Below are 14053 nucleotides of genomic sequence, written 5' to 3'. Positions count from 1 at the left end.
ATTTGGATATCTAATGTTTTCAGTGTACCTATTCCTGGTCCTCAGTTCCTGAGTGCCGTAATAGGGATGAATCATTAACAGCTTCAGCACTGCATAACTATGTACATGAGAGCTGTGACTAGCAGTGGTGACTCTACCTAACAAGTGTCTAAGAAGCTCACAGCTATTATTCTGCCACTAGGTTGGCTAAGATGCTTGAGTTAGTAGATAAGAAAAGCAACTGGTTTTTATCATGTTTTAGAAAAGAAAGGTATCCATCTGGAGCTACAAAAACAGAGAAGAAAAAAAGAAACTTAGGTTTAGATATTCAGTCTGTGATTAACCCAGGTTTAAATACTCAGACTGTGATTAATCCTGGTTTAGATATTCAGTCTGTGATTAACCCAGGTTTAAATACTCAGACTGTGATTAATCCTGGCTTAGATATTCAGACTGTGATAAATCCAGGTTTAGATACTAAGACTGCGATTAATCCCAGTTTAGATACTCAGACTGTGATTTCGAGGTTTAGATATTCAGGCTGTGATTAATCCAGGCTTAGATACTCAGACTGCAATTAATCCAGGTTTAGATAATCAGGCTGTGAAAAATCCAGTTTTAGATACTCAGACTGTGATTAATCCAGGTTTAGAGACTAAGACTATAATTATTTCAAGTTTAGATACTCAGACTGTGATTAATCCAGGTTTAGCTACTCAAACTGTGATTAATTTAGATTTATATATTCAGGTTGCGATTAATCCAGTGTGATGGGGTCAGTAGGTCTACCCCATCACCAGTGTTATAAAAGATATTTAAGCACCTGTTTTTAAATTAAACAATTGATGTATGTGATACTTACCTGTGATCTCTTCTGTCCTGTTCCTTAGGGGAGCGCGGGCGCCTTCTGGGGCTTCCCTTATACTGGCTGGTAAAGCCCACAGCCGTGTGTAGAGGGGGGGAGGCGTAATCCGGGAACCTAAAGGGGAAAGGAAAGATAGAATGGTTATAAGGTGTAGAAATTAAGATCCATCACTAGATCATGATTGTGTAGTGCTGTTGTTGTTATTGTTATTTGTGTAAGATGGCCATCGTGTAATGTTGTGTGTGTTTTGTATGTTGTAACCCCTGCTAGCCCGGGAATGGATCATGCTAATGTTTGGGGTGGGGCTAGAGGTTTATAAGGGGGACTTTTCTTTCTTAGTTTTTTTTTTCCTTTCCTTTGGGTAGAGGACAATGGTTGTGTCTATGTGGCCTTGCGGCCACCGACACTAGCTGGCTGCTGGATGCCGGTGGAGACCAGCCAGAACTGCACGGATTGGCGTAGGCCGATCAGTTCTGAAGTTATTTGGTCTATTTATTTTCTTTTTGCTCAGCGTTTGTTTTTGCTTTTTCTACTCGTATCATCTCTACTTGAAAATAAAAGTGCTCAAGTGTGCACCTGGCTCTTGGAGTCTGATCCGATTTTTGTAAGGTGAAACCCATGCTCACGCCAACACTACCAAAATGGAAGAAATCCCCTTAACATTCCCACAAATGGTGGCAGCGGAACAGTCTTGAAGGCGGACACAAGGAAGCGACGCGAGGTGAAGCCAGCTAGAACTCAAGACAACTCTTAACGGAAAATGGCTCCAAAGAAACAGCTGGCCACACAGAGTTCACAACAAGGTGAGCAGAGAGCGGAAGAAGACGAGTTAAGTAATCAACCCATAGAGCCGACACCGAGCAGTTCGGTATGTAGTCTCGAGCAAGTATGCGGTATGCTGCAAGACTTCATGAAGGAGCAGAGAGGGAAAGAGGACCTCATGCGAAAAGAAGCAGCTAAAAATGAGCAAAGATGGCGGACAATGCAGCACCAGTTCAGCTTGCTGCAAGGAGAAGTGCACAGACGCGACGTGGAAAAGAAGCAAGTGAGTCGAGAGAATGAGGCGGGCGAGGAGCCGAACGAACCAGCTCAGAGTCAGATCCTGCGAAGAACTCACACAACCAGTGGTACACAGCGGAGTAACGCCACAAGTCCACCCCAACAGCAGTTTGCAACAAATGCGATGTGGCCGTCGCCAAGAATGCCAATGCTCAAAGAGTCAGATGACATTGAGCAGTATTTGACTATGTTCGAGCGTATGGCTCAAGCGGCTAAATGGCCAGTTGAGAACTGGGCAGTACACCTTGTCCCCCTGCTAGACGGCAAAGCACGAGCTGCCTATGTAGCCATGGAAGGAGAAGGGACGGGAGATTACAGCAAAATCAAGGGCGCTATCCTGCGAAAGTATGAGATCAATAAAGAGACTTACCGCCAAAGATTCAGAGACTGCGCAGTACAAGATGGCGAGACCCCAAGAGAGCTGTTCACTAGGCTCAAATCCTTCTATGAAAAGTGGATGACCCCGCAGGCAAAAAGTAAGGAGATCGGAGCCACGATCATCATGGAGCAGTACCTGAGCATGGTAAGCCCTGAGCTGAGGCGCTGGATCATCGAGCGGAATCCATCCACGGCTGAGGAAGCCGTAGACATGGCGGAGGCGTTTGTAGCTGCGAGGCTAGCGGACGGAGCATTCACGCTGGGGAAGACTGTAAACAAACCACGTCATCACCACGAATCAGGTGGGTCTGGGGGCGTGGTCTGGGGTGGAACTAGGCCGCAATTTAGCAATACAGCTACACAGGGGAGCTGGCGTAACGCGAATAGACAAACAAGCAGGGATTCAGCTTTTGGTAAAAATCGCTCTGAAAAAGTTTTTAAATGTTTTAATTGTAACCAATTTGGACACAAAATGAGTGCATGCCCTGCGTCACATAATAGCTCAGCTCGTCTGTGTTATTCACCAGTGAAAGAGAATAGCTTTATACCTGCAGTAGACAATAAAGAGACTGTAATCAATGTAAAAATAGACAACAAAATGGTTAAAGCATTGATAGACACGGGAGCCAGTCAGACGTTAGTGGCAGCAAAATGTGTACCAAATGTTCAATTGAAACATGAATCTCAGTTGAGAGTCAAATGTATTCCCGGGGATGAGCAAATTTACCCAACTGCTGATGTGAACATTGAAATTGATGGTCAAACTTATCTGCTGAACGTAGGTGTTTTGGAGAAAACGCCATATGCAGTTATTCTGGGTAGAGATCTGCCCATTCTAATTGATTTGTTAGCTGCTACATGTAATACAGCAGAGGCTTTTGTGGTCACTCGTGGACAGGCTAAACAGAGTCAGATTGAAACTTCTTCGATAATGCAAGAACTGCCCTTTAATGAAACCCCCAAATCCAAAAAGTCTCGTAAAGAGAGGAGGAGGGATAGAGTTAGAGGCACGGTTATGGTAGAGCAGCTAATTGAAGGTAGCACGGGAGACATCCCAGGTAACATCAGAGAGCTACAGGAACAAGATGAGTCTCTAAAACCTTTGTTTTTAAAGTGCAGCCAAGGCAACAGTTTGAGTAAATGTGACATGCAGTTCGTTGTGAGAAACAACATTTTATACAGAGTGAAAAATGATGTTGAGCAGCTTGTAGTACCTACCTGTATGTGACAGAACGTGCTAAAAATGGGTCATTCGGAGCCGTGGGCAGGTCATTTGGGACAGGATAAAACTCTGAACAGAATTGCCGCCAGATTTTTCTGGCCACGTTTACATTTGGACGTAGTAGAGTTTTGTAGAACATGCCCTCAGTGTCAATTGACAGCTCCTCAGAAGAAGTCTGACAGGGTCCCCATGATTAACATGCCCATTATTGACGTTCCATTTTCTCGTATCGCTATGGATGTAGTTGGTCCTCTTCCTAGAAGTAGGACTGGTAACCGTTACATTCTTGTGATTAGTGATTATGCCACTAGATATCCAGAGGCGTTCGCACTTAGGAAAGTGAACGCGGCAAATAGCTAACGCTTTGATTCAGCTAATTTCTAGAGTGGGGATACCGCGGGAGGTATTAACGGATCTGGGCACCAATTTTACGTCTAAACAGCTTAGAGAGGTCTTCTCACTGCTAGGCATAAAAGGCTTGAATTCCACTCCATTCCATCCTCAGACTGACGGGCTCGTAGAGCGCTTTAACAAAACTCTGAAATGTATGCTCAAGAAGTTTGTTTCAGAGACTGGTGCTGATTGGGACACATGGCTGCCATACCTGCTCTTCACCTACAGGGAAGTGCCCCAAGCATCTACAGGATTCTCACCCTTCCACCTCCTGTATGGCAGAGAAGTGCGAGGCCCTCTGGATGTTTTGAAGGAAACCTGGGAGGGGCAAGGCAAGGAGCAAAATAGCAATGTTCTGTCATACGTGCTCAAGATGAGGGACAAGATGGCTCAGTTGGTGGAGTTGGTCAGGAGCAACATGGAGGATGCACAGCATCGCCAAAAATGCGGCTATGACAAGCTTGCAAAGGACAGAGAGCTGCAGCCAGGAGAACGCTCTCATTCTTCTCCCCACTTCCGACACTGGGTTGCTGGCAAAGTGGCAGGGCCCATACGAAGTGTTGCGTAGAGTTAACAAGACCACATATGAACTGTTGCTTCCCGATAGGAGGAAACAACACAGAACTTTCCATATCAACATGCTGAGACTGTGGAGAGAGCCCAAGCAGGGCACTTCGGAACAGCTGTGGATAAGAGCAGTTGAAGAAGAGGAAGAATTTAGAGCAATACTTACCAGGTACAATAGGACATAATGTCCCACTCGAGCTGTCACATCTCAGCACACAGCAACAGAAGGACCTTGTTAGTGTGTTTCCTCCAAACCTTTTCAGGGATGAGCCTGGCAAGACCAGCATTATGCAGCATAACATTAGTCTGCTGAAATCGGATCCAATCAGACAGACGAACTGCAGAGTGCCGGCACGCCTGATTCCAGACTTGAAAAAGGAGGTGCAAAATATGCTAGAGCTGGGAGTGATCGAGCCATCAAAGAGCGAGTGGTGTAGTCCGGTGGTCTTAGTGCCTAAGAAGGACGGTGGCCTAAGATTTTGCATTGACTTTTCTAAACTCAATTCAGTCTCTGCTTTTGACCCATACCCCATGCCTAGAGCAGATGAATTGATTGAGCGACTTGGGAAGGCGAAGTACCTCAGCACTCTGGATCTGTGCAAGGGGTATTGGCAGGTGCCGCTCTGCCCAGCAGCTCGTGAGTTGACTGCTTTTCGTGTTCCATCTGGGCTGTACCATTTTGCGGTCATGCCCTTTGGCCTGCATGGAGCGGGTGCAACATTCCAGAGACTTATGGACGAAGTGTTGAAGTGGACAGAGGGCTTTGCGGCTGCGTTTATCAATGACGTGGTGGTCTATAGTACGAGCTGGGATGAGCATGTACGACACTTGAAGGTGGTCCTGCAGAAGATTGCACAGGTAGGTTTGTCTGCCAACCCAGCCAAATGCCATCTAGCCAAAAGCTCCATGTCCTACCTGGGCTATATCCTAGGCGGGGGTCTGATACACCCGCAAGTGGATAAAGTGGAGGCGGTCAGGCGCACGCCAGTGCCAACCACAAAGAGGCGAGTAAGATCCTTTCTGGGCCTGGTCGGCTGGTACCGGAGGTTTGTTCCGAACTTCTTGGACCGAGCGGCGCCACTGACTAACTTGACTAAAAAGGGCATGCCTCAGCGCGTTAAGTGGACGCTGGAGTGTGAGGCGGCATTCAAAGATCTGAAACAGACTCTGTGTATGGAACCAGTTCTGCGCAGCATTGCAATGGATGCAGAGGATGAAGGACAGCAACGCCCAAATAACGAGGTGGTATCTTTCATTGCAATCTTTTAAGTTCCAGGTGCGTTACCGGAAGGGGGGGGTGTGTGATGGGGTCAGTAGGTTTACCCCATCACCAGTGTTATAAAAGATATTTAAGCACCTGTTTTTAAATTAAACAATTGATGTATGTGATACTTACCTGTGATCTCTTCTGTCCTGTTCCTTAGGGGAGCACTGTCATTGCGACAGTTTGTGTTTAGAAAGTTTCCATTCAGTTAAATGACAATCTTCTTAATTACTTGCCAAGAGTTTGTGCCACATGCAAAAGACATTCCAGTTCATCTGGACAGAAGTGTAAGCTGCCACCTACCAGAAAGTCGTGGTATTGTTGGGTTAAATCCAGCAGGATCCATCAGTAAAGGTTGCATCAAGCAAAACAATTCTAACATCCCTCCATGAACATGCTGTCTGTGACCAATTAATCTACTATTTTAGCATTGAACAAACTTGCTTCAGCTTCTTCATCTACTTAAAACATCATTTTTTATAAGACCAAGTGTGGCTCAGCCAGCTGAAACAAGCTCCTATAACCTTCCTGACAAGATACCTACATCAGTAATCAGACCTACATCAGACTTTTTTCTCTGGTATAAATCACCAGGTCCTTACAACTGTTCTAAACAAATTAAGTTACATATGTAATTTTGATCAGTTCATTCCTTTAGATGTTTTGTGTCCACAATGATATTTTAACTACTGTAAACTGTTCTCTGTCAACAAGTGCTTTTCCATATTGGATGTAGCAACACCAACATCTGGGTGACCCAGAATCATGTCTGTTTAGGAGAACTCCCACACATTCCTGAACTAAAGCTTCACCGGCTTTTCAGAGTTCAGACTGAGGTCATCAAAACAGGATTAGGTTGCCAACAAGGTTTACAACTTAAAAGGATGTTATCTTGGGAATATCGACACAGTAGGAGGCCTGCAACCCCCGGCGTCATATGGCATACCATACCAAACCATAAATTCTGGCCAGGAATCCAGCTGCAGATCTCCCCAAACTTTTAACTAAACTTGTGAATTATCAGGAATCAAGTTCCATAGATTGCACCAATGCAGAATTGCCACCATTCAATGGGGTTCATTTCAAGAAGTGCGGAGATATCAAGAACGAATTTGCTATGAGAATCTATAACATAGTTAGCATTTTTAGATTTTATTGACAGTTCAGATATGCAGCTACAACACCCCCAAGTGGTGAGAATGAGGTACACCACACCACCACCATGTGCTTATAAAAGAATCCAAGGGATTTGGGCGTGTCAACAAGTATATAATCTGTAAGCGATACTACTTGTTTATTAATATTATGTGTATTACCTAAATAGTACCTTTATCTCTTTCTACTATTAAGTGCTAGAAATACGTAATGTCTGACTTTAATAACCGACAGAGACAACCATTTAATTGCAATGAGTTAGACCAGTTATCATTTAGTATCCTGAGTGTGGTTTCCTTTCTTTATTTCCTTTGTTCCTTTTTTTCATTTTCAATATTATTTCTCCATACATCGGGTCATATTCAGATACTATAGGAAAAGCATTACCTGTGTTCTTTGACATGTGTATCAGGTACCAAGGGTTAAACTCTCTCTTATAAACACACCTGAGTATTCTGTTCATTCCTTGATTCTGAAAGTTAAATCAATATAATGATATAAGAATGTTCCTTTTTCTCTGTTTAAAACTAACTGAAACAAAGAAGGCAGTGAATCTGGGGAAGGCATTCCTAAAATTATGCGCAACCAATCAGGGTTGGAAACAATGAATAGCTAATTAAGCATTAGATTAGGAAAACCTATCAGCACTCTGATCCCACCCCAAGGGGAAGGGTCAGCAGTCAGAGCAAAACCCCAGGGCACAGAACTTTAAGCAAGTTGAGAATTGAGTTTTTTAGAGTTAGAGTCTGCGTTCTCAACAAGAAGATAGGCCTTGGTCTGAGAGACAGGTCAGAATTAGCTAGAACACTCCAAGATCAGATCTGAAACCTTTGCTGTATTTGTAACTTGTCTGTTCGTCTACAGACCTTAAGTTTAAACCACCCTCAGAGAAGGAAGGTAGATGTTTGTCTGCTAAGAGAGGTAGTTAGTTAAATTAGTGTCATCAGCCTCAGAACTCTGATTGCAGTCGGAACCTTGCCAGCAGAGTGGAAGCAGTTCGGATGCCACTGAGACCTGGCACCCAGGTCCACGCACTAATCTGTGAGCAGAGGTGACAGGCTGCCAAGTGCCACCCTCAGATGGCTGCGAGACACCTTTGCCAATCACTGACGGGAAGGCGCATGCCCGCACGATGATGCAGAATCTGTTACCAGCAAAGAGAGGAACCAATGCATTAGCTCCAGGCCTTGAAGACGGCCCCCCTGAAGTCAGCCCGACTCCCACGTAAGCTGGTTCCAACAAATTGCAGTCAGGGCCCTGACGTCAATTTATTTAATAAGAGAACTTTAAGTAGGTACATCTAACTCAGCCATATATAGTCACTCCTGTTAATCCTCTACAGAGGCACTTCCAAGTTTTCTGCGTCTTCCCAGTCACAAGGCCAGTTCCCTAACTTCCAGCCCACGACTGCCCCGATTCTGCCTACGGTAAAATCTATCAATAAGAGCAAGTATGGTGGTGAAGCCCTGTGACTTAGGTAGGTCAGTAACAAAGTCTAACACTATGATCAAATTTAGGGTCTCTTTGGTATGAGAATGCATTCTGCACTTGTGGAGACCAAGACCATTTTTGAGGATTGCCCTTCAGAAGGGCTGTCAATGGTGCTGCTATGGAACTGAAATCATGAATAAAGCAATAAAAGTTATCAAATCCCAGAAACCATTGTCTTTCATTAATTCACTTAGGTTTGGGCCAATTTACTACTGCCATGATCTTGTGGTCATCCATTAAAACATCATTAAAACTGATGACATAACCCAAAAAGGGCACAGACTCATGTCCATCATTGTCCAGAAGATGTTTTAAGACAGAGTAGACATGACTAAGAAGGTCAGAGGAGAGAATGAGAATGTCATCTATATAATCAATTACATATTTGCCTATAAAATCTCTCAGCATGTCATTAATAAGGGCCTGAAATACTAGCAAAGCACTGGATCGACCAAAAGGCACGACCAAGTACTCGTAGTGCCCTCTAGTGGTGATGAAAGTGGTTTTCCATCTCCCTCTCTAATACATACTAAGTTATAGGTGCTCTGTAAATCTAATTTCATGAAATACCTGAATACCCTGGCTACTGGAATGAGGGGACGTTGATATAGGTATTTTTGGTAACCTGATTGAGGCCTTGGCAATCTATGCATGGACAAAAGCCTCCATACTTTTTCTTATTGAAAAAGAAACCAGAAGCTGCTGGTGAGGTGGATGGTCTAATAAATCCTTGCTCTAAAACGTCCTGTATGTAACTATCAGTGGCTTTCTCATCTTCCTGGGTTAAAGGATACACTCTAGATTTTGGCAAAGTATAATTCTGAACTAAATTGCACCGTCATAATGACGGTGAGGGGGCAATTTGGTGGCATTCCAACTTACTGAAAACTTCTAGAAGGTCATTATATTCAGCAGGTATGTTTTTGTGTATCTCAGTATTAGGGCTGTCAATGGAATTTGAAAATGGAAGAGTGTTAAGCAATTCTGATGACAAAATATTGGCCAAACTCACTGGCTAGACAGAGCAACATACATATTTACATTTACAGCATTTAGCAGACGCTCTTATCCAGAGCGACTTACAAGAAGTGCTTTGTCTATCTAGAGAAAGTATCTTTGCTAGCCACCAATAGCTTAGAGAAAAAGACAGTCCTGAGCTCAGATACTGCTGGAAACAAAAAGTTACTGTAGAGACCGAGAGAAAAAGGAACAGTTTAACACAGAACTCTGTGCCATTCAATGAAATACAATAAAATACAATACAATAAACTATAATACATAGTGCGATACAATAAAATATAAGTGCAGCTTGTAACATATGACCTGGTAGCCACTGTCTTTTTTTGTGGCCTGCTGATGTCAAGTGCTGTTCTTTGCTTTCTTCTTGGCTCCATCTCTGCTTCTTCAACAATCTTCCCTCCAGAGCTGCTCTGACAGGCCTGAGCCATCCTACTTCTGATACCAATGTGCTGACCCCAGGAAAGAATAGGGACCAGGAAACATTTTGTTAAATAGCTGATTCACACTTATAAATAACTCCTGCAGCTAAGCAGACAGGCAGATAAAGTTAAATGTCAAATGAAACCCACAGGCTCTACATTTCTACAAAAGGATCTGTGTGATTAAGATGTCTGCTTAGTGTCATGTGTTGCCTGAGAAGCTGTCTATTATGTTATTATGTGAACTGGTGATTATTACTAAACAGCAGTGGTTGAAAGTGATAAGCTCCACATGCAGAGGTCCAACAGTTTATAGCTGAAAGTAGGTGAAACTATTATTCTTAACCTCCACAAATTCAGAGAAAATAAAAGGTCACTTTGTGCTGCCATCAATATCATTGTATCACTGTTCCTACTGCTGGAACAATGATCAAACTGCAATCTTCTTGTAGCCTTCTAATTACCAGTAAACTAATATATGCAGTGCAACATCTACTTCAAGAGCTACACTTCTTTGTGGTGTACTAGTGTAGTAGATTATCACATAAAGAATACTCATGGAATATAAGTAGGATGTGTTCAAATGCTTTGAGCAAATGTTTCACGTTAAAAGTGTTTTTCACCTGTTACTGGGAAAATATTACATTAGTATTATATTATGTTAGTCTCTGTGTCTCCTACAGTTTAAATTTGTCTGATAACAGCGGAAACTTGCTCCAGCGCAACTCTGTTTGTTTATGCTCCTTTATTGGTGCACGTTTACATTAGGTTCCAGAGAATAAATGCAAATGAACAATAATCCCCCGACACACAGGCAACTCAAACATACATAAAATAAAAGGTTGTTATTGTCTCCGTCTAGCCTCTGCCATGTGTGTTTATGTTTGTTTTGTTTCTTTGTCTCCTCTGTACTCTCTGCATATGCTTACAGTTTGTTTCTCCTCCTTTCTCAGGTGTTTCTAGCCTTAAATTGTATCCAAGCCCCTTGTTTCACTGCTCCTCTATCAGGGGTCTGTCTCACAAACAGGATTCATGGCTTATCCAGCTAACTTGAAGTTAGTTCAGTGCAGTTTAATCTAACCCGGGATTTTCTGTCTCAGTGGTGGATGGTGGGTGAGCAGATATTTGGCCCACCACTTTTCAAAGTAGTGGGGCAACAACCACCTCTTCCTGACTAATGTTCAGGATGCTTGCAACATAATCAAATTAAATATGGAGCATTGACCAATAGACATGAACAGAGATAGAAAGTCAAACTCAGCAGTGTTACGACCTGTCTGGGGGTTTGTGATGGCTTCGCAGAAGAGTGAGCTCATACCAAAGAAAGGTGGGAACATCAGTTCAGTGGTATGAGCTCACTAAGTGAAAGTTACAGAGAAGGATCATGAGCTTAGTGCTAAACGGTAGAAGACACTGGGCGGGGGACAATGAGTGGAGCTAAGCTATAACCTTTGAGACAAGGACAGAGACAGTACATTAGCCCTAAAACAAACATCTAGCTGAGCTGCAGTTCTGATCTTTCAGTGGCTCTACCTGACTAGACTTTTCAGTCTCGTCAGTCTCTTTTTTGCTGCTGTTCATCCCTCTCTCTCTCTCTCTTTCTGTTCCCTCTCAGCTCTTTTTAAAGGCATCAGAGCTGACAGGGAATGAGAGCTCATCGCTCCGCCTCCCTGCTACTGCCCCCAGCTGCTCAGCTGCCTGGGTCGAATGTAGCGGCCTCGCTGCGTAACAGGGGGCGTGGCCTCCGGACTTGCTCCTTGCACTGGTGCCTCTCACGGTTGGCACCAGCATCCTTGTCCTCCTCCTCCCGCTGCCACTCTCGTGCCTCGTGTCCGTAAGGGAAGCTTGGTCTTTGCGCTCTGCCCCCTCCATACTTGCGGCTCTCTCCCTGGCATTCTCACCAAGGTTCGTCACCACTGAGTGTTCAGGCCCGGCTTTCTGCCGTTCTCTCGACAGTCATCGTCGGAGCCCGGGGGTCGGGCACATGCCAATGCTTTTCTCAGTGCACATCAGTGCTGTACTGTACATGATCTGCCTGTTTTAAAATTTTACTCTTTACAGGCTGTCATATAGTTCCTGCAGCATGAGAAGATAAATCCAGCACCTGGATTTCGGAGTGTCTTTCCGGCCAAGCATCGTGGTTAAATTCTAATTGCGAAGCCAATCATAAAGATTCAGATATCAAGTAAAGTTTAGAACTATTGCTTTGTTTTTTGATATACATAAATATTGAGGTTCTCTGTTTTATATTTTCTATTCCTATTTTCACAGTTTCCTGGTGGTAAATGTGATCATAACAGAGCGATATCCCAGCAAAAGACCAATATACAAACACAGCCATGTGTAATTTCCTGGTTCCATTATGTCACTCACCATCCTTGAGCATCAGATGTTTATTCGTTCAACAGAACTACACTCACTGGCCACTTTATTAGGCACACCTACCTATCTCCACTCATTGTCCATCTTATCAGCTCCACTTACTGTACAGCTGCACTTTGTAGTTCTACAGTTGCAGACTGTAGTCCATCTGTTTCTCTGATACTCTGTTACCCCCTTTTACCCTGTTCTGTAACAGTCAGGACCCCCACGGACCCTCCCAGAGCATATACTATTTAGATGGTGGATCATTCTCAGCACTTTAGTAAGACTGGTGTGGTGGTGGTGTGTTAGTGTGTGTTGCGCTGGTACGAGTGCATCAGACACAGCGGTGCTGCTGGAGTTTTTGAACACTGTGTCCACTCACTGTCCACTCTATTAGACACTCCTACCTTGTTGGTCTACCTTGTAGATAAACCCTGCACACTTTGTGTTGGTCACCCTCTACTCCTTAATTGGTGGTCAGTTTTTGGAAGCTGTTGCCTGGATATTAAAGCAAAATTAGTCATAAACAGGACATAGATTATCTAGGGGCCCTCAAGGCACCTGGACCTTGGCTTAAAGAGAGCACATTTGCACCAGGATGAACATCCCTGTTAGAGCCACTTCAGAATGGTCTGATTGGTGAGAACATATACCTTTAGGCTTTCCATTCCTCATTGAGAAAGGGGGATCTAAAGGAATGGGTTTCAATAACAATCCTTTTTGACTCCTCCCATAAAGAAAACATATATCGACATACTGTCAGTTTCAAATACTTTTATCAGGTATTCTAAAAATATTTCACAAAAGTATATTTGAAATATATCGTTTTTATATGTGGGCTCTACATGTCGCCTGGTCAGCAACATCTGTAGCCCAGGGGTGTCTTTAGACTCTAATAGACTTTAGCCTATTACCACTACCTGCAAATACATTTTCAAAAGCACCTTTGTAAGTTTCTCTACATGAGAATGTAAATTGTATAGATGCTGAGTTACATTTACCTTAGTTAGTTTTGGGGGAACAGCAACCCAGTGTCCCCTAATAGTTTGTGCCTATTTTGTTTAAGTTCATATGCTTAGCACTGAAAATATGCACTATCCAGCTGTTTTGTCATGTTTTTCTGTGTTTATTTTCAGTCATATGCTCGTAACATTTACAAAACAATGTGCTTACAGATAAATTTGGCCCTTTACTATTATGGAAGAAGCACCACACGGACCTGGCTGTAACTCTGTCATGTGCAACTCCCAAACTGCCCACCAGAGGTCATCATCTCCTAAATTCTAATGGTCAGTCTCACACACCTGTTCATAATCTCTATTCATCAACTCCCCTATACATACTCTCACACTCGTTTTTTTTAACCTGGATTTTTGGATTTTGTTTTGGATTTTCTGCCTTGGCTCTGTTATATGTGTTTTCTGGCATCTGAGCCTCTGGCCTGCCCTGACTCTGCTTTTGGACTGTGTTTTGTACTGTTGTTCATGTCAAAATAAAGCCTGATGAGGGATCCCACTAACCAGCCTATGGCGGCTTTGTTACAAACTTTCTTAAACTTTGTAGGCTGAAAACTCAACCCTTGACAAGAGGAGCTATAAGCACTCGGTTAGCCTTTGTGTCTATTCTAAAAATGGAGGAACATGCATAAATAACGGAAAAGCAAAAATTCAACCTGAGATTATAAAACTGATCTTGATACTTTTGGCTTTAATTAGCCTAATTGTTGGTTTGTGCTGCTTGCAAAAGAATCCTAATCTATCATTAGTACAGAAGTGTACTTCTTCGTGGTATTGCAGAGCCACATCCCTCAGGACTTGACCATGTCTGCACCTGAGAAAAGTGCTGACCTGATGGAACGTGAGTGCCTGTTGGTGTTT

The sequence above is a fragment of the Pygocentrus nattereri genome, chromosome 2, assembly GCF_015220715.1.
Source record: "Pygocentrus nattereri isolate fPygNat1 chromosome 2, fPygNat1.pri, whole genome shotgun sequence".
Classification (NCBI taxonomy): Eukaryota; Metazoa; Chordata; class Actinopteri; order Characiformes; family Serrasalmidae; genus Pygocentrus; species Pygocentrus nattereri.
This window is presented reverse-complemented; position numbering follows the sequence as displayed.